General features: G+C 40.5%; 1 protein-coding gene across 4 annotated transcripts in view; it reads right to left on the bottom strand.

The window, feature by feature from the left end:
- Positions 1–24,586, bottom strand: part of HRH1 (histamine receptor H1) — a 95,870-nt gene that overhangs the window by 9,240 nt on the left and 62,044 nt on the right. Inside the window, exons 2-3 of one of the 4 annotated variants that reach the window (XM_081276138.1) lie at positions 6,829–6,897; positions 6,438–6,637 (exon numbers count right to left, since the gene is read on the bottom strand). The exons of the other annotated variants lie outside the window; for them this stretch is intronic. The gene's annotated coding sequence lies outside the window, so the exon portion shown is untranslated. The remainder of the gene's footprint in view (positions 1–6,437; positions 6,638–6,828; positions 6,898–24,586) is intronic. 4 annotated transcript variants of the gene reach the window in all.

Raw genomic sequence — 24,586 nt, 5'->3', positions numbered from 1 at the left:
CTATTTATAGACTCATTTGGTATTTAGGAATAGAATACTGCTTTTTTAGACTAGAGATATTTTCCAATTTCCTCTGTAGCTGGGTGTAAACAGGAGACTAACTTCCAATGGAATATAAATGGAAGTGTAGTTTCAAGTTCCTACTCTGAAGGGCAGGTGTGTGCTGTACTTTGGCTCTTCAGTGTTCCAGCTGGCTGGGATGCAGATATGATGAATAGAGTTTAAGCATTCATCTTGGGACCATACGGAACAGACACAAAATGAGGAAGGGAAAGCAGCAACATGGGACTGCCCACTTCTGAACCTTAAGTCTATCTCACTAAAGCCACTGTTACTTGGATTTTCCCATCAAACACAGTCAAACCAAATGCTAACTGATACAGTGCTCCTGACCTTAAGGAATTATAAATTAGCATGAGAAAAAAAGACACAAGAGAGACAGAATCGAAAACAATAAAGAAGTCTAGAATGAATCTAGAACAAGTGTGATGACTGAAGTAAGATCACAGTAGGTGGCAGGAGAGAAGAAGGAGCAACTGACTCTCCCAGGGTGGAAAGCCATGTAAGGAAGGACACAGGAGAAGTTATATGTGAGCTGGATGAGTAGACGTTAACCAGGAGGAAGGAAGAGCTACTTGAGGCCAAGATATAGAAAGAATGAAGCATGGAGCCAAAGTTGAAGAACTGGGAGAAATTCACTGACAGTACCTGAAGCACAAAATGATAAGTTTGGGAAACATATGTTAGGGCTAAAGTGTTAGTGAGCACTCTGACCCCTCGGTGCCTAGGCCGGTTCTTCCGCCCATGTCTGGTACACCCTTTTGCCTTGAAGCTCCTAATTCCTCCTCTTCCTGTCTCCCCACAATATGTGTAACACTCCCCCTTATATCCCCCTTTTCTATTAACTCTCCTGTGGCATTATTCTTCTTTCTTCAGGTGATTCTTCCTCAGCTAAACAGGGAGCAGCCACTCTAGGACATGGAGTGTGTCCATTATTTCTGATTCTGAAGTGAGACGCCATGTCCAAAGCTGTGGTAAGATGAGTTTCCTCCAAAAGCCCGTGTGTTAATAAGTCTTTGTTGCCAGTCTATGAGGCCATTGGGAAGTGGTGGAGCCTCTAAGAGGTAGGGCCTCCTGGGAGAAAGTTGGGTTATTGGGGATGTGCCCTTAGAAGCAATTAAGGTAGTTCTGTGGGATTCCTGAAATCCTGAGAAAGCAAGTTGCCACAAAAGCTCTCTCTCGTGCTGTCAGGTGACCTTTCCTTATTGATCCTGCTCCCACCATGATGCTATTCACTGTTAGGCCCTCACCAAAGGCCAAAGCAACAGGACTGCCTGATTCTGGACTTTCAGCCTCCCAAATTGTGAGTTAAATAATCTCTTTTCTTTATACAGTTAGCCTGCCTCAGGTATTTTGTTGTGGTAACAGAAAATGGATTCACACAATAGGTTACCTACAGAATAGAACACTGTGCTGCCATTAATCATCTCATCTTTGGAGGATTGGTAATGATATGAGAAAATGCTTATGATGAAATAAAATTCATAAAAGACATATTTCATACAGGATGATGCCGTTGCTATTAACCCATGAGCTCAGACTTAGGGTGAATCTATGTTATGTTAGTGGTAGTTTTTTCTGGGTAATGGATGGCATTTATTATCTTAGGTATTTCCTAAGATTTCAATGATGAGATTGTATTAGTTTGATAGCAGGGAAAAACCTAACTGCATTCCTATTTAAAAAACAAAAACAAAATAATAACTTCAAGTAAAAAATTAATGCTTTCTACATGCCTTGTACATATTTTATTTTCTTAAATAAAAAGTAAGCATTTGGGATTCCTTCTTTGTACATTCTAAACCAACTCACCACCACTCCCCATTCCAAGCAAGCTGCTCTACCATCTTCTTAATTTGCATAGATGGTTATTCTAGTGAAATCAGTCAGAACATTAATTTCTTTGCTCTAATTCCAAGAAAAAGGCACCATGCATGAGGGTGCTCTAGTTACTGAATATTCTCATAAGTCTGGCCAGAGCATAATTTCCATGAAAGATCCAGCCTTATCAATGCCACCTTCTGTGGTACACAGAGCAGACTGCAAATAGCAAATGTCATTCAGAGCCCAATGCTGCAGGAATGTGGCTGACTCAGAATCTAGCAGAGTGCTGGGTTGAGTCACTCTCTGGGTAAGACTGGAGAGGTAGATGACATTATAAGCAGGCAATGGCACACATGGCACTTATATAAGGGGTCATACACATGCAAACTTTTGCAGAGCCAAGAAATAAAAGCTAATGAGAACAGGGGACCATGTACAGGGGATCATGAGTGGTGACACTGGAAAAACCTGCAGACTCTATTCTTTATCTGCAGAGGACTGCTGCCCCTCAGATGCCACCACCTGCAGTAGGCCTAGATCTGCCTATTTTAAAAATAAAGGATAGAATCTGGATTTTTATATGAAATTTTAAAGTTTTTCATGTTGTCATTTAAGTTTGTAATGTTGTCATCTATTCAATTGCTTCATATGTTTATCTGAATGCTCATAGGGAAATCCAAAGAAGTTTGGGGGAGAAGACCTATAAACCCATAGCTGGAAATATCAAAGATAGTTCATAGGGGATTCACAAAGCTGAATCTGCGACAGTGACCCCCAAGTATACACTTCTGAGGGAATTTGCCTAGCTTACAACAAGCCTCCTTCTCTGAGACATCATCTCACCTAGGGATAGGTCCTGTCAACCAAAGGAGTTACTGCATCTCAGCCTGGCACCCCTGGGCACATGTGATTGGACCAGAGGTTGTCACCTGATCTAGAATGGACTACACTGTCCAATTCTCTCTTCTGGAAAATTGTAATTAGGTGGCTTCAAGACACTCTGTGGATCCAATGAACCAAAGGAATAAGATTGTGGCAGGTGAGACTGCAGCCCAGGAAGGGCACACTGAAGTCACAGAAGGGGGAAGGCAGCAGCCAAAGCATAATGACTTATATATTGGAACAACCAGTGTCTGCAAGCAAAAAGATGAGTTTAGACCTTTCCTTCATATCTCACATAAAATCAACTCACCATTGATGACAGCCCTGATTGTAACAGCTAAAACATTTGTGACCTTGAGTTAGGCAAAGACTTCTTTAGATCTGGTACTAAATTGAACTTCATCAAGATGGGAGACTTTGTGCTTCAAAGGCACCAAGGAGAAAGTGAAAAGCTACAGAATGGGAGAAAATATTTGTGTACTATATATCTGATATATTACATATCTGAAGTATCCAGAATAGTCATGTACTATACAATGATTTTTGCTCAATGATGCACCACAAATATTACGGTCTCATAAGATTACAAATCTAGTAAGCCATTTCAGTTTACGTAAGTAAACTCTATTATAATCACATAACAACAAAATTGCCTGATAAGTATTTCTCAGAATGTATATTCATCATTAAATGAAGCATGACTGCATAAAAAGAACTCTTGAGCTAAATCACAAAAGACAATAATCCAATTTTTTAAAATGGGCAAAGGATTAGAATAGATATTTCACCAAAGATACTAAACGACTCATGAGCACATGAGAAAATGCTATCACTAATCATTAGAGAAATGCAAATCAAAACCCCAATGAGATTCCACTTTCTATCTACTAGGGTGACTATAATTAAGAAAGAGGGACAATAACAAGTGCTGGTAAAGGTGTGGAGAAATCAGAGCCCTCATACACTGCTGAGGGTAATGTCAGTTGGTATGGCCACTGTGTAAAATAGTTTGGTAGTTCCTCAAATGGTTAAACATAGTTACCATATGACCCAGCAATTCCATATATAGATCCTATTTATATCCAAAAGAACTGAAAACATGTCTACAGAAAATTTGTACCCAAGTGTTCATAGCATTATTCATAATTAGCCAAAAATGGAAACAACCTAAATTCACCTACTAATAAATGGATTATCAATATGTGTTGGTCTGTTCATACAATGTAGTATCATTTGTCAATAAAAAAAGAACAGGGTATTGAAACATATTAAAACATAGAAACATTATGCTATATGAAAGAAAGGGGCACAAAAAAGAACACAGTGTCTTATTGTACTGAGAGAAATGTCCAGAATAGCCAAATCTATACAGGAAAGAAAGAAGATTTGTGGTTGCCTGGAAGTGGGGATAGGAAAATGAAAGGATCTTTGGAGAATGATGTAAGTGTTCTAAAATTAGATTCTGATAATGACTGTACAGCTCTGTAAATTTACTAACAAGAATAAAATTTAGGGATCTGGGGTTGTGGCTCCGTGGTAGAGAACTTGCCTGGCACGTGTGAGGCACTGGGTTCAATCCTCAGCAGCACATAAAAATAAACAAACAAACTAACTAATTAATTAATTAATTAATTAATTAAAGATACGGTGTCCATCTACAACTAAAAGATGTTTTAAAAAAAATAATGGGGTGCTGGGGTTGTGGTTCAGTGGTACAGTGCTTGCCTAGCACGTGTGAGGCCCTGGGTTTGAGCCTCAGCACCACATAAAAAATAAATAGATAGATATATAGATAAATAAATAAATAAATGTATTGTGTCCGACTACCCCCCCAAAATATATGTATATGTATATAATGCTATTTGCTTTTAATAGTTAGAATTTATGTCAACTACACCTCAAGTTATTATAGAAAACATTCAGTGGCTCAAGAAAGAGGCTGCCCAGGGCTCCAGATCTCCATTTATCTATTTCAAATCTACTTCTCTATACCAGTGTTGGAAAACAAGTTCAGTTCCAAGATCTCACTGTCATTCAGATGAAAGCAAAAACTAGTTGCTTGGCAAATGGGCAGCTTTAGTTAGAACTAAGACTAAGATACAGTAAGTCTCATGGGCTGAGGGTATACTTCAATGGTAGAATACTTGCCTAGCATGTGTGAGGCCTTGGGTTCTAGTCACAACACTGCATAAAATAAACTTAAAAAATAACAACATATATATGTGTATACACACACACACACACACACACACATTCTTGTTAAGAAATGAGATGTTGCAGAAAACTTCTTCCAAGCTATTCATTAGAAGTGGAAGAAGGAAAATGACTTGGCTACATTAAAACATTCCCTCCCAAACATATATGATCTCCTTTCATTCTATAATTCAGTTTAAGAGAGTAGAAAATAAGACTTGTTTGATTTTCTGCTTTTCCCAACTTGTACCCATGTGCAAGTTGGGAACCCATGTTCTGGTGGCTGGGATTTTTTAAAATTCAGGACAGGAGGCCTGGGGCTGTAACTCAGGCTAGCATGTGTGAGGTAATAGGTTTGATCCTCAGCACCACAAATAAACAAATAAAACAAAGGCATTTTGTCCATCTACAACTAAATTTTTTTAAATTCAGGGCTAAAGGAGAGTTACCACTAAATGGCAATCAAAAGAAGTACTAAAAGCTCAGTTCAGTTCTCTCTCACCCTCCAGACTTAAAAAGTAATGAAGTAAAAGAAAAGTAATATTTTCAGGGTTTTTACACACCAACAGCAGGCTGGGGTCTCATTTAGTCCATATGGGGCTAGTGACCTCACATTCACAAATCAAATGATTATGTCCCCTTCCATTTTCTAACAATGTGGAAACTTATACTTAAGAGCTTATAAACTTGGTGCCCTGGGGTTGGGGCTGTAGCTCAGTGGTAGAGCGCCTGCCTCGAACACGTGAGGCACTGGGCTCCATCCTCAGCACCACATAAAAATAAATAAATAAAATAAAGGTATCTAATAAATAAATAAATAAATAAATAAATAAACTTGGTGCCTTGTGCTAGGAGATCAAAGAGTTGGCTAGGGAAGTAGTTGAGTTGTAGAGCACTTGTCTAGCATGTGCATAACTTTTGGTTCCCTCCCAGCACGCAGATTAAAACAAAAATACTTGAGAGTGCTTGAAGAGCAAGTCTCATTTAAAGGCCCTAATAGCACAACCACCTAAGACCTTTAAGTGACCTTCACATCATCCCCTTCCCTTCCCATCCTCCTTTTTTCTAGAAAAAGAGATAAGTAAACACTTAAAATAAAGATTTCATGGAACCGCAAGTGTGAACATCCTGTGAACATTAGACAATACATACAACAGAGAATACAATTCCAGACCCAGCACTCATCCAAGTATTATTTCAGGACATGATGAATAATGTTTTCTTTTTGTTGCAAATCCCTGAAGATTAAGTCTTGAGAAAGGCACTTCCAAAGACCAAAGTTGCTCAGGATATACTCTTTGTTAAAAAATAAATTATTTAGGATGTTGCAATAAATAAAGGATCTGGAAGAACAAAAAAGAAAGGCAGATGTGATGTTTCCAGTAAAGAGCTCCTGGGTAAGTGGAGTTTCTTTAAGTTCTGCATCCTTTGTTCAAGTAACCTCCTATCTGACTGCTGCCCCTCACCAACACACATACCTGGGGCCCTTTGGCGCCACTTGTTGCTCCAGCCTTCCTCTGGTTCTGGGGCCATGCATGCCTTATATTCAGAGGTGTAGGTGAATGTGGATCAGTCTGGTTGTGGTTCATTCTTTTATTCATTTGCTCATTCTTCTATTCATCCATCCGTTCATTCATAATATCTTTTCTGACATTTTATGAGGAGCACATTATAATACCTAAAATATAAGCACAGTTCCTGTCCTCATGGAGTGGACAGCCTGTGCCAATCCTTCCCAACCCTGGCTTCCCAAGAACTTTTACACATATGGAAATTTATGCTTCCTACAAGATAGAGAGGATATACTCTTCCCTAGTCTTCTGCTGAGTACAAGCAAAAACCCTGGACAAGCCAGGCAAGGTGACTTACACCTGTAGTTCCAGCTACTCAAAAGGCTGAGGCAGAAGGATCATGGGAACCCAGGAGTTCAAGATCAGCCTGAGTAACATAACAAGACCCCATCTCAAAATTATAAATTTTAAAAAACCTGAAAGACAGAAAGTTCCATGAACATTATATTTAACACAAACAACGACTCTGACAGGGGAGAGACAGAGGCAGACTAACTATGAACCTTGGGATCCAAAGAATGGCACAATGATGAGTTCCCTGGTCTGGCTTTTCTGGAACTTTGAACTGGAGAAGTTGACAATTCAGCAATGCACACAAAACAAACCCAACAAAAACCTACTATGTCTAGGGGAAGTACCAGGAAAGGTGTAGGATCACAAAACAGGAAAAAACTGAGATAATAATGGTTGCACTTTAGCCAAATGCCACCCAGAACACTGGTAGCCCCACTCTGTTGTGATTAGATGACCTGCTATGGTATGTTTCTATAGTAGGGAGTTGGGTCTTTTGCCCCCATTAGATGGTCACAAGCCCTGCACCACCCCTGTAGTGTCCAAGGGGGCATGAGAGAAGTAGGAGGGGAGGCATCTCACCCATCCCAGTCAGAGAGGTATCACAAGGCCCCAAGGCCAAGGAACCCTCACCCTGCGGGTGTCAACAGAAGCCAATGGAAAACTGGACTTTTCCTGGAAGTCTGAGGCATCACCTTCCCTCCCACAATCCCTACTTCCTCTGTCAGAGCAGTGTCAGATAAAACCAGATAAAAGAGAAGATTTAAAAGTGTTCCAGGGTCTCCAAACACAATACCTGAAAGTGCTCAATTTCAATGAAAAAAAATCACTTATATCAAAAAATGGAAAGGTTACAAATAGAATTAGAAAATGCAATCAATAGATACCAATGACAAGATAATAGAGATGTGAGATTAATCTGACAAAGGTTATAAAGTAATAGCCAAAAAAATGCTTCATGTAAAAATGTGAGCACACTTGAAATAAACATCTCAGCAAGATGTCATACATATAGACAAGACTATTCTAAAATTTATATGGAATGGCAAGGAAACTAGAATAACTAGAACATTTTTGAAAAAGACAAATTAAATAGGAGAAATCAGGCTACTCAATTTCAAGACTTACTTAGCCTCACTAGTCAAGACTCTGTGGTGTTAATGGAGGAACAGACACAGGAACCAATGGAACAGAATACAGAGCCAAGGAAGAGACTCACACAAATATATCCCATTGATTTTAACAAAGGTGAGGAATCAATTTAAGAAAAGAAAGAAAGTCTTTCAACAAATAGTGCTGGAGCACTTGGAAATCCATTGGCAAAAAAACCCTGAACTGTGACTGAAACTCATACTCCATCTAAAAAGTGTGCTCAGGATGCGGATATCGCTCATGCCTGGCATGCATGAAGCCCTGAGTTCCATCCATCCCAAGCAGCACAATAAAGAAATAAATTAATTAATTTCAAATTAACTCAAATGGTTTATGGACTTAAATATAAAATATGGAACCATAAAACCTTCAGAAAAATGTGTTGGAGAAAACCTTCAGAATGCAGGGATAGATGAAGAGGTCTTAGACTTGACACCAAAAACATTAGCGATAAAAAGAAAAAATAACAATTTTTGGATCTCATAAAAATGAAAAAAAATTGTTCTACAAAAGACCCTGTTAAGAGTATAAATAGAGGGCTGGGGTTGTGGTTCAGTGGTAGAGCGCTTGCCTAGCATAAGTGAGAACCTGGGTTCAATCCTTAGCACCACATAAAAAGATAAATAAATAAAATAAAGTATAGTGTCCATCTACAAATAAAAATAAAAAGCATATGAAAAGACAAGCCACATTTATATGAACATATATGTTATTAACACACACACACATATATTCAACACTAAAGACCTAACAACCAAACAATCCAATCAGAAGATGGGCAACAGACCAGACATGGAGAGATGTTTCACGAAGGAGTATAAACAGATGGCACATACCAGATGAAGAGATATTCGACATCACTAGCCCTCAGAGAAATGCAATTAAAACCACAATTAAATATCACCACTTACCTATCAGAATGGCTAAAATCAAAAAGAGCCATTCCAAATGCTTTTGAGGATGCAGAAAAACTGTATCACTCAGACTCTATTCCTGGTGGGAAGGTGAAATGGGGGAAAAAAAAAGGATAGCAGTTTCTTAAGATACTAAATGTGCAGTTACTATACGTCTTAGCCATTGCACTCTCTGGCATTTGTCTTAGAGAAATGAAAAGTTAAATTCACACAAATACCTGTGCTGAACGTTTATACTAGGTTTATTCATAATGGTCAAAATTTGGAAACCTGCATTGGGTGAATGGCTAACCAACCATGCATGTGGCATCTACACTGTAGTCTACTCTGCAGTACAAAGAAACAGTGATAGCTTGGGGTGCAGCTCAGAGATAGAGTGAAGGCTTAGTATGCTCACAACTCTGGGTTCCATTCCCAGAATCCACCAATATAGACACAAAAGGAACAAGCAATTGATAAATGCAAGGACCTGGATAAATCTCCAAAGAATTATGCTGAGCCAAAGAAGCCAATCCCCAAAGCTTACTTACTATATGCTTCCATTCACGTAACATTCTTCTAATGACAAAATTAAAGAAACAGAGAATAGTGCATGTCAGGGTTAGGGATGGAGGAGGTGAAAGGAAAAGAGATGTGGCTATAAAGGGGCTACTGAGGCACCTGGTAGGGATGGAAATGTTTTATATCTTGATTGTGTCAATGTCGATATCCTGAATCACACTGTAGTTCATTCTTACAAGCTGTTACTTTTGGAGGAAATTGAGGAAAGAGTACATGGGACTGCTCTGCATTGTTTCTCGCTCTGTACTATTTCTTACAACTGCATGTGCCTAGAAGGTTTAAGAAAACCCACACTAATGCCTGGGCCTCCCCCACAGGCATTATGTTTTAAAGATTCCCCAGGTGATCAAAAGTGCAGCCAGGGTTAAGAGCCATTGGTCCAGGTCAGTGCTTCTTATATCATAATTTATACATACATTTTCTAAGAATTTTATTCAAATGGCTCAGAAGGTCTGAGGTAGAGCCTGAGATTTTGCATTTCTGACAAGTTTCCAGGTCATTCCCATACCACTGGCCCATGAATCTCACTTTGGGAGCCAGGGCCTCTGCACAATAGTTGCATCTAGGTTGGATCAGCAGAATGACCAGGGCAACATCAATGGATGAATGGATTTTAAAAATATAGCACATGCCCACAGTGGAATAGTATTCAGCCATAAAAAGAATAATACCTTATTCATAGCAACATGGACGAAATTGGAGGGCATTAATGTAAGTGAAATAAGTCAGACATGAAAAGTCAAATATTTAGGGTTCTTTCTCCTATGTGGATGCTAAAAAGAAGTTGATCTGAAAGGAGAAGAGTGATTACTAGAAGCTGGGAAGGCTAGGTGAGAATAGGGAGGCTAGATAGTAGGAGAAAGTTCCAATGTTCTGTAGCACAGTGGAGTGACTAGAGTGCATATTTCATGAAGGACTGAAATAGAAAATCTCAAATGCTACCAACAAAGTGATGATAAGGACATGAAAACATCAATTACCCTGATTCGAGCAGTACACACTGTACACATGTATTGAAATAACACACTGTACCCATAAATATGTACAGTTATTACATGTTAGTTGAAAATTTTTTAAATGCTTAAAGAAATGGAAATACCAACTACCTTAATTTTATCATCACACATTGTACATGTGTATCAATTTGTCACACTATATTCCATAGTACGTATAAGAAAGATAATTAGTTAAAAAGCAATTATCAGGGTAACTATAAAAAAATATAGAACACTGAGCCCCAGCTCTGGAATCTGTTCAGATGGTCTGGACAGGGGCCTTGGACACCGTATTTTTTTTTTCCATAATCACCCTGATGAATGTGGTAGCTTATCAGGTTTGGGATTCAGTGATAAAATGCCTTTTTCTTCCATATTCTTCTGTGAATGAGCTCACCATGGCTTCTCCAGCCAATAACTAAATCCAAAAATTCTTTTCTTCCTTCCCAATATTTTCTCTAATATCTGAGGTCAGGTCCTGGAATAAGTTCCCGTCATCTGCTGCTGGACCTGCCTGTGAAAGATCAGCCTGCCCAGGAGGCTTCTGCCAGTGTCATCTCACTAAAACATGCTCTGGGGTCTCCTGCCCATTGCCAGCTGCCAGCTGCCTGCTCCTTTTGTTCATCCTTTTGGAGGCTGCCTTGGTCCAGGTTCATGTTCAAGTTCAATTTTACTTGGGCCACTGCAACAGCCTCCTAACTGGCAGGCGTGATTCCAGTCCCATAACTGGCTCCTACCCATGTCAATATGCAAGCAGTTTTTCTAACTCTGTGTTTCTCTCCTTTAGTTATTTATTCACCCTTGTTAAAATTTTGCTGGATCTACGTGTTTCTTATGCCATTGTTTACTTCATATATTTGTAAATGTATTCATTTTGTTTTATCTAAAGTTCATTTCACGATCACATTTGAAAAACTACAGAAAGACAAATACTGCATGATCTCACTCCTAAGTGGAATCTAGAGAAGCTGATCTCATGGGGCAGAGTAGAGGAGTGGTTATCCAAGGCTAGGGAGGGGAAGGAAGGTGGGGACTGAAGAGAGAGATTGGTCAATAGGTACAAAGGTACAGCTCAATAGGAGGAATCAGTTCTGGTGTTCCATTGCACAGCAGGGCAATTATGGTTAACAATATTTCAAAACAGCTAGAGGGAAGATTTTTAAAAGTTCTCAACCACAGAGAAATGATAAATATATGAGATGATAAATAGGCTATTTAGCATATCTGATTTGATTATTGTACAGTGTATACATACCTCAAAACATCACACCATATCTCATAAATATGCACAATTACAACATGTCACTCAAAAACAAACAAAAAACAGACATCTGTTTTTGTCACCTTCAGATGCTTTCCATAGGAATGAATAAGGTGATAGAACAATGTGATTAAATTCTGGCCAGATATTGTATAGAAGGCTCTGCTTTGTAACAGAGATTAGCAAGTGCGAGATAGGTATTACAAACCTTCCAGTGCTAAATTTAGACTCTCCTAGAAGTAATCAGAAGGACTGAAATATAATCAAAAACCAGTGTGAGTCGATATTAATTAATGCCACGTCTGTGTACCGTTTAGAGTCACTTCAGGTGCCACCTAAAATGTGGTAAACACTGTTTGAAATCTCATCATAAAATTGTTTTGTTCCTAAATGAAAGGAAAGTTCAAACTCCTTGGGTGCAGGCAAGACAGTTTAGTTTCTTCAACTTTTGACCCATTACACTCTAAAAATGAAGTCACTGTCCCCAAACACCTCAGGGTCTTTCAGTGTTTGTAGCTCTGCACATGTTATTCTTTTTTTCTGAAAAAGTGATACCTTAAGAATTGGGATGTCACATTCATTTACTATGATCTCCTTCTGGGCCTACTCCAGATTCTGCCTGGAACAAAGGAGATAAGAAGGATGAAAAAGAGACAAGAAGCCAGGCGTGGTGCCTATAATTCCCATAGCTCAGGAGGCCTAGGCAGGAGGATCACAAGTTCAAAGTCAGCTTCAGCAATTTAGCAAGGCCCTAAGCAATTTAGTGAGACCCTGTCTTAAAAAATAAAAAGGGCTGTGGATGTGGCTTAGTGGTTAAGTACCCCTGCGTTCAATCACGGGTACCAAAAAAAGAGGAGGGGAGGGGAGGCCTGGAGAGGGGAGAGAGAAAGGTTGATAAAGAAGATGAGAAGAGAAGAGGAAGAAGAGGAAGGAGGAGAAGATATTGATGAACTTCTACTCTATCGACAAAACCCCTCTTAAAAGTTCCTTGCTCTTTGAAGCCTTCCTATATCTTTTAGCCTCATCTAAAGGCATTACTTTCTCTGGGTTCTTATAGTATTGTTTTCATATCTTTATTAAGGCATTTAATGCTGTATTCTACTTAATGAAAGAAGGCATCAGTCACTTAGACTTTTATCCTGCAAGAGTAGGGTCAATATTCACCTATATTTCCGGCATCTAGTCCAGTGGCTCTCAACCTTCGTTCACACTTAAGTCACATGGGGAGCTTAATACAAAACAAAACAAAACAAGAAAACACTGCTGCCTGGGCCTGTATCCCCAGACCCAATCCTGATTTAATTGGTCTTGGGTGTGGTGTGGATATCAGGATCTCTGAAAACTCTTCAGATGGCTCCTCTGCAACCAAGACTGTAACCCTGTGTTCCATGATGAATGAATGAATGAATCTTGCTTTTAACAAACCTCAGTTCTGACCCTACATGACCAATTTCAGGGCTTCATGTTATGATAATTCATTAATATATTCAGGAACTATTAATTAAACAAAAATGTGATACCAGGTGTTATGCTGGGCCAAGCTGCTGGAAATGGAAACATGAATAAGACTCCCACTTCCTCCCCATTTCCCGGGTGCCATGTCCTACCTAGTTTTTCCAGGAACTTTCTGTCCTGCTGGTTAATTGGCCAGTCTCAACAGTAATCATTTCCCTAGTGGCTGACAGCAGATCTCACTTTTGGCTGTTTCTTCTGAAAAGGCTGTGTAAGGACAGGTTCTAATCACTCTCAAATACAGGAAGTTCCTGGGGTCTGTGGCCAAGTCAAGAGACCAAAAAAAAAGAATGGTCTTGTCTAGACCTCTCAAAGCTCTGCAAAGGCAAGGGTGAGTCTACTGGGTGGCAGGTCATAGCCTTGTGCTGCTCAAACACTTCTAAGCCAGGCACTATGGCGCATGCCTGCAATCCCAGCAATTTAGGAAGTTGAGCAAAAAGATCACAAATTCCATGTCAGCCTTAGCAAGTTAGTGAGGCCCTACGCAACTTACTGAGACCTGTCAACCATTAGAGAAATAATTGCCTTTGAGACTGGCCACATAAAACCACATTTAAAAAGGAGGGGGGGGGGGGCTGGTATGTGGCTCAGTGGTAAAGCACCCTTAGATTCACTTCCCAGAACTAAAAACAAAACAAAACAAAACAAACCTCATCATCCCCCCTGCCACTTCCTTGCTGTGTGTGTGTGTGTGTGTTTTACACAAAGAACACCAAAGCCCCAGGAAATGATTAAGATCTTAATTGACCAGCAGGTAAAAGGAGTTTCCTTACTGGCGCCTGCCCAGCCCTACTTTAAAACTCTATGGATGACCCAAGAGCAGAAATACCCATCCTTTTGTGTTATCACTGCTCTGACTTAGAGTTTGACAAGTTGTAAAAGTTTCATAACTGGACTTTCTGCTCCTAGTCTTGACTCCTGTGATTCCCTCCTCCAGCTGATCATTCTAAAACCAAATCTCCAATCACCACTTTCCCTGACCCAGAACCCTCCCAAGCTGGCCATTGCCAGGATTTAATGCAACCTTCTTGCTTGTAACACAAAGTAGACCCCCGTACGACCAGCTGTCTGTCCAGTCTGCCCGGGGCATCATGTTCACAAAAAATTCAAGCCCAACATCCAGAAAACAGATCTATGAAAAAGTAGCTTAAACTTTTTACTGTAGATTCTCAAAGAGGCAAAAAAAAAAAAAAAAAAAAATCCTGAAGTTCTCCCACTAATCACTCCAGCGTTGCTTACTGTTTCAACTGCTTGCCCTCTAGGTCCCTGTCACTATCTCACAGCACGTGGCTCCACCTCTGTCCCCCACACTTCTCCTCACCCACTCTTGAGTCTTTCTGATCCACTGAAGGGCACCTCGCCATTATCTAACATAAATCAGCTTAGCTTCCCCAGAGCTTCTCTTCTTTATCCACTTCTCCAAACACTATGACAAAAGCCTAAGAGACAAACAGATTCCACTCTCAAACCTGAGTCAGAGGGCCAGGCAGTGGCCAGCCCCATGTGAACACGTGTGAGCCCTTCATACATGACTTCTTCCCATCCAGGCCCAGCTATACTGTGGCCTCATCATCCTCATCCTGAGGAAGACCTCCTTACTGAGGACTCCACTCTCCCCGCAAAAGCCAAGTTTGCTCCCACCCCATGTACCTGGAAAAACGCTACTTCTCTGCCAGTTCCCCTCCTCTTAGCCAGCCAGGACATCCAATTAGTATTTTACAACCCTGTTCTGACGTCCCTGCCTTGAAGGCATTCCTCAACCATACCACACATGGTTAATTCACTTCCTTCTCTAGGGTTTTTCTGAATTTTGTACAGACTTCTATTATAACCCATATCAAGCTGGGTTGTAATTGCTTAATTACCGAGTAGAATTTCTCACCAGTCTGTGGGTGTCAAATTTAGGTCTGAGTCATGTCTGTGTCCTCAGAGCCAGGAACCAAGGAGGCGCTCAATGAACAGTTACTGAATGCTCCAGAAATGTGCTCCAGAGACTGAATGATCCATGGAAGCATTTACCATTTCTCCTCTCTGTCATCACTTGAGGAGAACTGGGAGCACATGCCCTATCAGAGGCCCAGAGACCTGCCCTGGCCCTCACTGGACTAGGCCTGCATATCCTCCCTTGTCCGTCTAGGAAGCAGTCTGTCCCTCCCTCTAATGCCGGCCAGGCCTGCTCCACACATAGTAAAAATAAAAGGAGTTAAAGGCAGCTAAGCAATTGGGCAAGCAGGAAATGCAGGCATGCCTTGGAAGGAGGAAGTAAGATTATCTCTCTGTAACCCAGTATTTAGAAAACCTAAGGAAACTAAAAGAAAACCCGTTGGGGCTAAGAAAAATAAGTGCCACAGGGCTCCAGTCCTCAGTTTAGTCTCAGAGTGGCCTCTCTGTCACCTGGCTGGCTCCCCCTTTCCTGTAGCATTTCCCAGCACTCCTTCCTTAGTGTGGCTCTTGGCTCCAGCAGAAAGAGCATCCTGTATCCTGCATTTCCCTCTCTGCCTTTATCTGGATCACTCATCTCCCATCCTCACCTTATCTCTGAAGTCTCTAAGTCACACCTACTAAAAATAAGAGTTGGACATGTGTGGAGTCTCTCTGTCTCTCTTTCTCTCTCTCTCAGTACTTCGTACTACTAGTTCTGCCTTATCATTGATATGCAGTGTACTCTGGTCATATGGTATGGTGCAGTCAGCAACTTGGACCACCATACCTTCCTGTCAACCTGCCATCTCCTTCCAAAAAAACCCATCTGCCTCTGCAGGGGCTGTAGCATGCTAGGCAAATGTTCTGACTAGCTATAGCCCCAGCCCTGAGTTATCTCATTTAACCCTCACAGCAACCAACTGGGGTAGAAACTACTGTTATCACCCACATTTTCAGATGAGAACCTAGGAGCTTAGGTCCCTCAGCCCAGCTCACAGTTACATGGTTCGATGGGCTTTGAAATGGGGGTTGCCTGACTCTAACATCTACATTCTTTTTTATAAATATATATACATATTTTTTTTAGTTTTTGATAGACCTTTATTTTATTTATTTATATGCAGTGCTGAGAATCGAACCCAGTGCCTCACACATGCAGGCAAGTGCATCTGCTTAAATCCCATTTTTTTCCATTGACTTTTCCCTCTTTCTGTTTTTTCCAGCCCTAGCCCTAACATTTACATTCTTAACTTAAAAGTGTAGGAAGATAAAAGAAGCCCACTTCCAATACCACCCCTGGCTACACGTGCCTCTTTCGTCCCTGACCCAAACTGCAAGGCTGATAAGCTAACAGTGCCTCCTTCCAGTGTGCAGCGCTGACTCTGTACTGTGGTCATTTTATGTACAGCTTTTCTCTCCCCTGTTGGGTTGAAAGATGGTTGGGAGCAGAAACCACATCTTAATTTTGTAGCTCATAGGCTGGCCTTGCTAGCACATAGTAGGCACACACACTGCTGCACAGGAACCATTCTAGAGAGAAGAGCCTGTTCTTCATAACAGGAGATCTATGCACTCACCTTTGTTTACCATGTATCTGGCCCATACCAGGTGCTCAGTACATATTTGTTAAATGAATTTGCTGTGTAACTTGGAATCCTTCTCTCAACTTCTCTGGGCTTCCTCTGTCAAACAAGGTGGATGCTCTAAATCAGAGATTTTTCAAACATTTCCCCCTCTTTTTGTTGCTAGTGCTATACCTGGCCTATATTAAAATGTATTTAAAACAGATAAAAGCAAATTGCTATTGTTGGAATGGAGAAGCAGAGAGATCCAGAGGCCCACTTGCTTAGCTCTTCCCCTTCCTCTCTGCCCCAGACTCACCAGAGAAGCCCAATGACAACCAAGCTAGAGGAACTTTGAAAATTTCTTGAAAATTCAGACAGCACTTTGAGAAACAACTTCATTTTAAGAGAGCAGCTCTGAAAATAGAAAATCCTTTCTGACGCACTTGGACAACTGTTATTGAGTGCCTAATGTACTAGAATGGTGGAAGGTGAGGCTCCTCGATTAGAAGAGGGAGGCTGAGTTGCCTTAGGAGAGATGTTTCCCATTGCCTCCAAACCACACTGGATACAGGGGACTACTAGTCCTGCCTTTTATTGATGTAAGTGCACTCTAGTCATATGGTATGGTACAGTGGGCAACTTGGGCCACTGTACCTTCCTGGCAGCCTACCATCTCCTTCTTTTAAAAAAAGCATCTGCTTAAATCCCATTGACTTTTCCCTCTTTCTGTTTTTTTCCAGAACTCACTAAAACCTCTACTGGTTATAAACACTGAATTTAAAATCATATACTGAATTTGTTTGAAGAAGTTGAACAAATAGATAAGTGATAACCAAATAGCCCTGGATTTCAGTATTTTAGTTAAAATTCTACACAGCACCTGAGCTATATAATCACACAGGAACCACTTTGCTTCTTATGAAAAAAAAAACAATCATAGAGATCAGGAAATGGAAAAATAATCAGTTTTCATAAACTGTTCCCCAGAAAATCTTCCCAACAGTGGTCTGTATATACAATGGAATACTATTCAATCTTTAAATAAAGTAAGTCTGACATATGCTACCACACGGATGAGTCTTAAGGATATTATGATGAATAAACAAGCTGGTTACAAATAGCTCAGTGATAGAGCAGTTGTCTAGACACTCAAGGCCCTGAGTTTGATGCCTAGTGCCCCCCACTCCATATGCACACAATAAATATTCTATGATTCCACCTTTATGAGGTACCCAGATGAGTCAAATTCACAGAGACAGAAAGCAGCTTGACGGCTGCCAAGAAACAGGGGAGAAGAAGAGAATGAAGAGTCAATGTTTAATGGATTTCAATTTGGGAAGTTGACCAAGTTTTTCAATTTGGCAGTTTGAGTTTGGGAAGATAAAGAAGTTTTGCAGATGGAGGTGGTGAAGGCCGGAGGGTTAGGGATATAGTTATGATCAATGAACTGTACACTTAGATGGTTAAAATGGATTATTCTTATGTTATGAAGAGAAATAAAAATAAAAGAGAAATACAATTATGCTATATCCATGTATGAGTATGCCACAATGAATCCTGTTTTTATATATAATCATAATGCACCAATTTAAAAAACAATAGAAAGGAGACCAGTAAAGTAGATTAAGGTGGCCAGGGGGAGGAGAGGAATGAAAGAAGTAGTCCTGGGAATGAAATTGATCAAATTATGTTATGTGCATATATGAATGTCCCAATGAATCCCACTATTATTATAATTATGAGACCAAGAAGCTTCTTAAAGCATTTTGATACAGTCTAACATTACAGGATCCATCAATTTTAGGGGCCTTATGAAGAAATATTGCCAGGGTAGACCAGGTGGGAGTGTTCTGTAGAGGCTAGTGTGAGAGCTGAGTCATTATATATAAAATTAAGCTTTCTATTGTGGATGTGTAACCGACGTGATTCTGCAATCTGCATTTGGGGTAAAATTGGGAGTTCATAACCCACTTCAATCTAATGTATGAAATATGATATGTCAAGAGCTTTGTAATGTTGTGAACAACCAATAAAAAAATTTAAATTAAAAAAAGGAATAAAAAAAATAAAAATAAAAAAATAAAATAAAATTAAGCTTTCTTATAAACACATGTTCCCATGCCAGATACTTTAGGGGGCAATGACTCTAGGCACTCTTTTAATTTGATTTCTTCTCATCTCACTCAAGGAATCTGAGACTGGTCAATAATCTCTTCTGTGTTCCTAGGGAAGCAGGATTCTAAATGAAACCCCAAGTATAAAAAGTGAATTTTAAGCCGGGTGCGGTGGCACACACCTGTAATCCCAGCAGCTCAGGAGGCTAAGATAGGAAGATCATAAGTTCAAAGCCAACCTCAGCAATGGTGAGGCACTAAGCAACTCAGTAACACTCTGTCTCTAAATAAAATACAAAATAGGGTTGAGGATATGGCTCAATGGTCAAATGCCCCTAGGTTCAATTCCTGATACCACAAAAAAGTGAATATTTAAAAATTAACATACAATAATCTGAAAAAGTATGACATGCAGGACTGGGCACACAGCTCAGTGGTAGAGCACTTGCCTAGTATATGGGAGGCCTTGGATTCCATCTCCAGCACCACAGGAAAGCGGGATGGGAGAGAAAAGAAAAGAAATAAAAAAGAAACAGAGCAAAATAATGTATACAGTATGATTCTACTTGCATAAAATATAGCAATATGGGGGCTGAGGCTGTAGCTCAGTGGCAGAGTGCTTGCCTGGCACATGTAAGGCACTGGGTTCAATCCTCAGCACCACATAAAAATAAATTAATTAAATAAATAAAGTTATTGTATACATCTACAATTTTTTAAAATAGAGCTATAAAGGGAAAGGGCAGTGGAGAGGTAGCAGCCCTCCCTGAAGTGGCTATAACTACTCTTGACTCATCTGTTCTTTGGAGTCTGGCACAGCCTGACAAAGAGGGCAAAGTTTCCAGGAGGCAGCCCAAGCCTAGAAGGGTACAAAAATTACATGACTTTCCTGCACAGAAACCAGTTTGCTGTCTCAGTTGTGTGTCTGGGGCATGTTGTCACCTGCTGGGCTTACCTGGGATGACATGGCAATTCTGCACCTCTGCTTTTCTGCAATTTCCTGGAGGGAACATAGTTCTCTGCCCTTGCTGGAAGAACTTGGGCCCCAGCAGACTCCTCCCCGGCATTCCTGTCCCAGCAAGCAGGTTGTTCAACCTCACTACTATTGTTTTTTTCTGAGAACAAGGATTATCAGGATAATTCAGAGGTACCTGACTTTAGAGAGAAGCCACTTTACCAAGACAAGACAGCGAGTCAGGGCTGGAGGTACGAATGGCACCGAGGCTTCTATATTCAAGTCCACTTTTGTTCTCTGACCAAATGACTAGCATTTAATCACACTTAATCTGGATTAGGTGTGGTGCTTGGGGATTAAAACGCATTGTCTTCTACATCCCCACCACAATGCCAAGAGGTAATTACTCTTATAATTACTTTTCCAGATGAGGAAACTGAGGCTTAGAGAGGTTAAGTAACTTGCTGACAGTCACAGAACTAATAAGAGGCAGGATGCTGGTTTTTACCCAGGTCTGTATGACTCCTCTACCTGTTTGTATCCAACACCTCCTCTCCTGTCCTTTTTCCAAAGTTCTTCTGTTTAAATAAACCAGAAAGTCATACAAATCTACCATATGAATTAATGGACTATTATAAGGTGAACACCTGAAATTAAAACTTTGTCACTTACCCCATAAGTCCTTTCCATGTGGCCCGTCCCACTCCTGGCCCCCACAAGTAACCACTATTCTGATTTTAAGAGGCACTGACTTTTAAGAAGCACTTCTGTTTTATTACCCAAATGTGCATCCAAACACACTACATTCTTCTGTTTAAAAAATCTGAAATGCCTTCTCCTCACCCCCTTCCCTGGTGCTGAGGATGGAACCCAGGCCCTTATGCATACTGGGTGAGTGCTCTACCACTAAGCCACATTTGGGGTTCAGTTCAATATGTTGCTCAGTCCCTGTATGTCCTGCAAATTGGCAGCTAGAACCTGAGACTGGCTCTGATTCAGGTTTGATCTCTTTGTTAAGACAGCAGGTGGAGCTGGTTTCTCTAGGAGGCATATAACATCTGGTTGGCTCTGAATGATCTTAGTATTGCTGATTCCTAATACTACACCATTTTTTTCCATTTCTTTAAAAATGTCAAAAAAATTGTGGTAAAATACACATACAAAATTTTACCATCTTATGCATTCTGAAGTATGTAGTTTAGGAGTGTTAAGTATATTTATATTGTGAGCCATCTCTACAACTCTTCATCTTGCAAAACTGAAACTCTCTATATATCAAACATCTCACTCCCCTATTCCCATCTCCTGGCAACCACCTTTCTACTTTCTGTCTTTCTTAATTTAAGTACCTCATGGAAGGGAAATCATACACTATTTATCCTCTTGTGAATGGCTGGTTTCAAGGTCCCAGGTTGTAGCATGTGACAGGATTTCCTTCCTTTATCACTGAATAATATTTCGTTGTAGGAATATACACATTTTGTTTATCTGTTCATCCCTTGATGGACACAAGGGTGGTTTCCATCCTTTGGCTACTGTGAACAACACTCTATGAACATATTTCTTTGTGATCCTTCTTTTAATTCTTTGGGGCAGATCCTCAGAAGTGGAGCTGCTGGATCAGCTGTAATCCTGTTCAGCACTCTGAGGAGCCATCATACTGTCCCCACAGAGGCTGGACCATCTTACATTCCTGTCCTCTATTCCTTTTTAATGTTCACCTCTGTCCCTCATACCCAGTGGGTGTCCATGCCCTTCAGCACTCATAGTCCCAATAAGGGAACTACATAAAAATCAAACAATAGGGGACTCCATTAAATAGTATATGCATATCACTGAATCCTCTGCAGCCATTTAAAATATTGTAAAAGAGTACTTGATGACAGAAAAATGTCTCCAACATGTATGAGTTACAAAAGAGCACGCACTGTGTGGGAAGAATCTATATTTGTAGCTCAAAGACAACTGTACATTGGTAGAAGAGGCTCTCTTAGCTGACTTCCACTGAATTGCTGGACTGAATCAGCTTAAATTCCCACCCCTGCAATCTGTTAAACCAGGGCTCTGGTTTTTGTACCTTCTGTTTCAAACTATTGAGTTGTATTATCACTAAGACACACCCTCATCATTAGGTGGTTGTTTCAAAACTTGTTTGTTCTGGTTGTATTATAAATGGTATTAACAAATTAAATTTAATACAGGAAGGTGAAATAGAGTGCAAAGAGCCTTGCTCTGAGAACAAAGTTGAATACTGGAGAAAACTCAATAAACAAATGTCCCATTAGGGGTAGGTGAGACAATGATAAAAGCCTGGGGACATCATCTTTTTGTAGAGACCTCACTGGGACATCATTTCTTGTTGGCCTTTATTGTCCTAAATTTTCACAGCTCCCTATAGTGAGTTATCAGCCATATCACTTTAGCCAACTACTTAGTCAAATAATTTATTTCTATTCTGTTGCAAACCCTCAGGTCAGCTATGACAGGTATAGAAAGGGTTTGTCCTTGCAGTGGTAAATGTGTGGCACATTCCCCGCTGTCCTTCCTACTAAAGTCATGACAGACATCTCCAATCTATCACCAGATTCCTTCTTGCAGAGCCTATGTTGTAGTCTCAGGAGCTTTCTTTGGTTGGCCTCAAGAATCAACAGGAGCTGACATATGACTTGAAACCTATGCTGTCTCCTCCAGCCCCCTTTTAATCAGGTAGAAAATTCAACATGTATAAAGTGGCTAATGTGCTAGTCTCAGGCCTGAATATATAATTTTGCAATAGTAAGTGTTCAGTGTTCACTGAACAAATGAATTATTAATAAATGCCCAGCTTTCTGCTTTCCAAAGCTCACCAGTCAGCCTCTCCTCACCACACCAACCTTCTTAGTTCTTCCTTAGGCCTGTGCTTTGAATTTCCTCCCGGTCTACACTAGAGCAGGATGCCACAGTGCTCAGAAATCCCACCATTACAATTGGCTTCTTTGGTCATGATATCCCATTCAGGGTTATTTGCAGGTGATCTCAGCTTTAGAATAACAAATGTGCAATAATTTCTGCCTCCCCTGAGAAGAGCTGTGACAAGTCAACAAAATAATGCTCAGGGTGGCACTTCACTAACTGCAAAGCACTCACATCCAAGGAGGGGCTTGTAAATTGAACTTCCTTTTGGTTCCATAGTCAGTACAGCTTGTTGGCAAGCAGTGGCCCACCTCTCTTCTTCTAGAAGAAGGGTAGAGCTTCCTTCTCCTTATTCTGTGTTTCCTTCCCCCTTGTGTTTTGAAGGCTCTGGAGTTTAGGAAGCCCACGTTCCCAGTCCCTCAGTTTCTTCTCCTGACTCTTTTTGCTCATGCTGTTCTATCTTCCTAGACCCCTTCTGAGACAATGATAAAAGCCTGGGGACATCATCTTTTTGTAGAGACCTACCTGATCACACTGGGACATCATTTCTTGTTGGCCTTTATTGTCCTAAATTTTCACAGCTCCCTAGAGTGAGTTATCAGCCACATCACTTTTGCCAACTACGTAGTCAAATAATTTATTTCTATTCCCTTGCAAACCCATAGGTCAGCTATGGCATGCACTGAGAGTCTGCCCAGCCCAGGGGCCCTCGCTCACATGCCACTCCTGCCAACGAGGCTTTCTTGATCCCAACCACATGGCCAGACTCTGCATCTCAATGTGACAGTCCTTTGCAAGCCTTTTTCATTTTCTTTGGAAGTCTGTACTATTTTTCTGGTCTTAGTAATAATGATCTACAGATGGCTATTGTTTATTGACAACTGGACATGCTGGTTCACATGCAAACTAAACTCATGCTTGGGACTTAAATGCTGCCATGGTCTGAATGTGGGTGCTCCTTCCAAATTCATGTTGGAACTTAAAAGAAGTAGAGCCAGGCTGTGTGTGTTTGAGGGGTGCTGGTAGATCAGGGGTAGAGTGCTTACTGAGCATACATTAGAACCCGAGTTTCATCGCCAGGACCAAAAATAATAATAACTAAGTGGAGCCTTTGGGAGACGATTAGGCCATGATCACTCTATTCCCATGATTAGGATTAATAAAAGAGGTTTTTAGAAATTTTTCTGGTCCTTCCATGTCTTCTGCCATGTGAGGTCACCTATATAGCACCATCTAGGACAAATGGGCCCTTCCGGACAATGAACCTTTCAGTACCTTGACCGTGGACTTTCCTACCTCCAACTGTGAGAAAATAAATTTTTGTTCTTCATAATTTACCCACTCTCAGGCATTTTGTTATACCAGCTCCAAAAGCCTAAGACACATGCATTATGTCATTTGGCTTGCAAACCTGTATATCCAGGATCACTTTGTAAATGCAAAAATTGAGGCTCAGAGGTGCTAAGGAGCCTATGGTCACAAAACTAGTAAGGAACAGAGCCAGACATTCAATCAAACAATCTATATTTATTAAGGTTCTATGATGTGCTAAACATATTCTAGATAATGAAAAAATAGCAGTAATGAAATCAAAGTTCCCATCTATAAGAGCTACTAGGGAGAGACAAACAATACAGGAAAATACAAGTAAGTAAATACTGCGTCAAGTGGTTATAAATGCTAAGGGGAGAAGTGGGAAAGAATTAGTGATGGTTTACAGTGTTAGCCTATAAAGGATGACTATGGTGATGTGGTAGGATTTCAGCAGAGATCTAAAGGAAGTAAGAGAATTAATTATGCAGAGATCTTTGGAAAAGAGTATCACAGGAGGAGAAAACAACCTGTGGAAAGGCCCTGTGGTTGACATGCCCTTGACAAGTTAAATAAATGTCGAGGAGTTCAGTGCAGTAGCTGGAGTGAG

This window comes from Spermophilus citellus (assembly GCF_964194105.1).
Source record: "Spermophilus citellus genome assembly, chromosome: 19".
Classification (NCBI taxonomy): Eukaryota; Metazoa; Chordata; class Mammalia; order Rodentia; family Sciuridae; genus Spermophilus; species Spermophilus citellus.
Note: the sequence above shows the minus strand (reverse complement) of the source record. Positions and strands in the feature narration are given on the sequence as shown.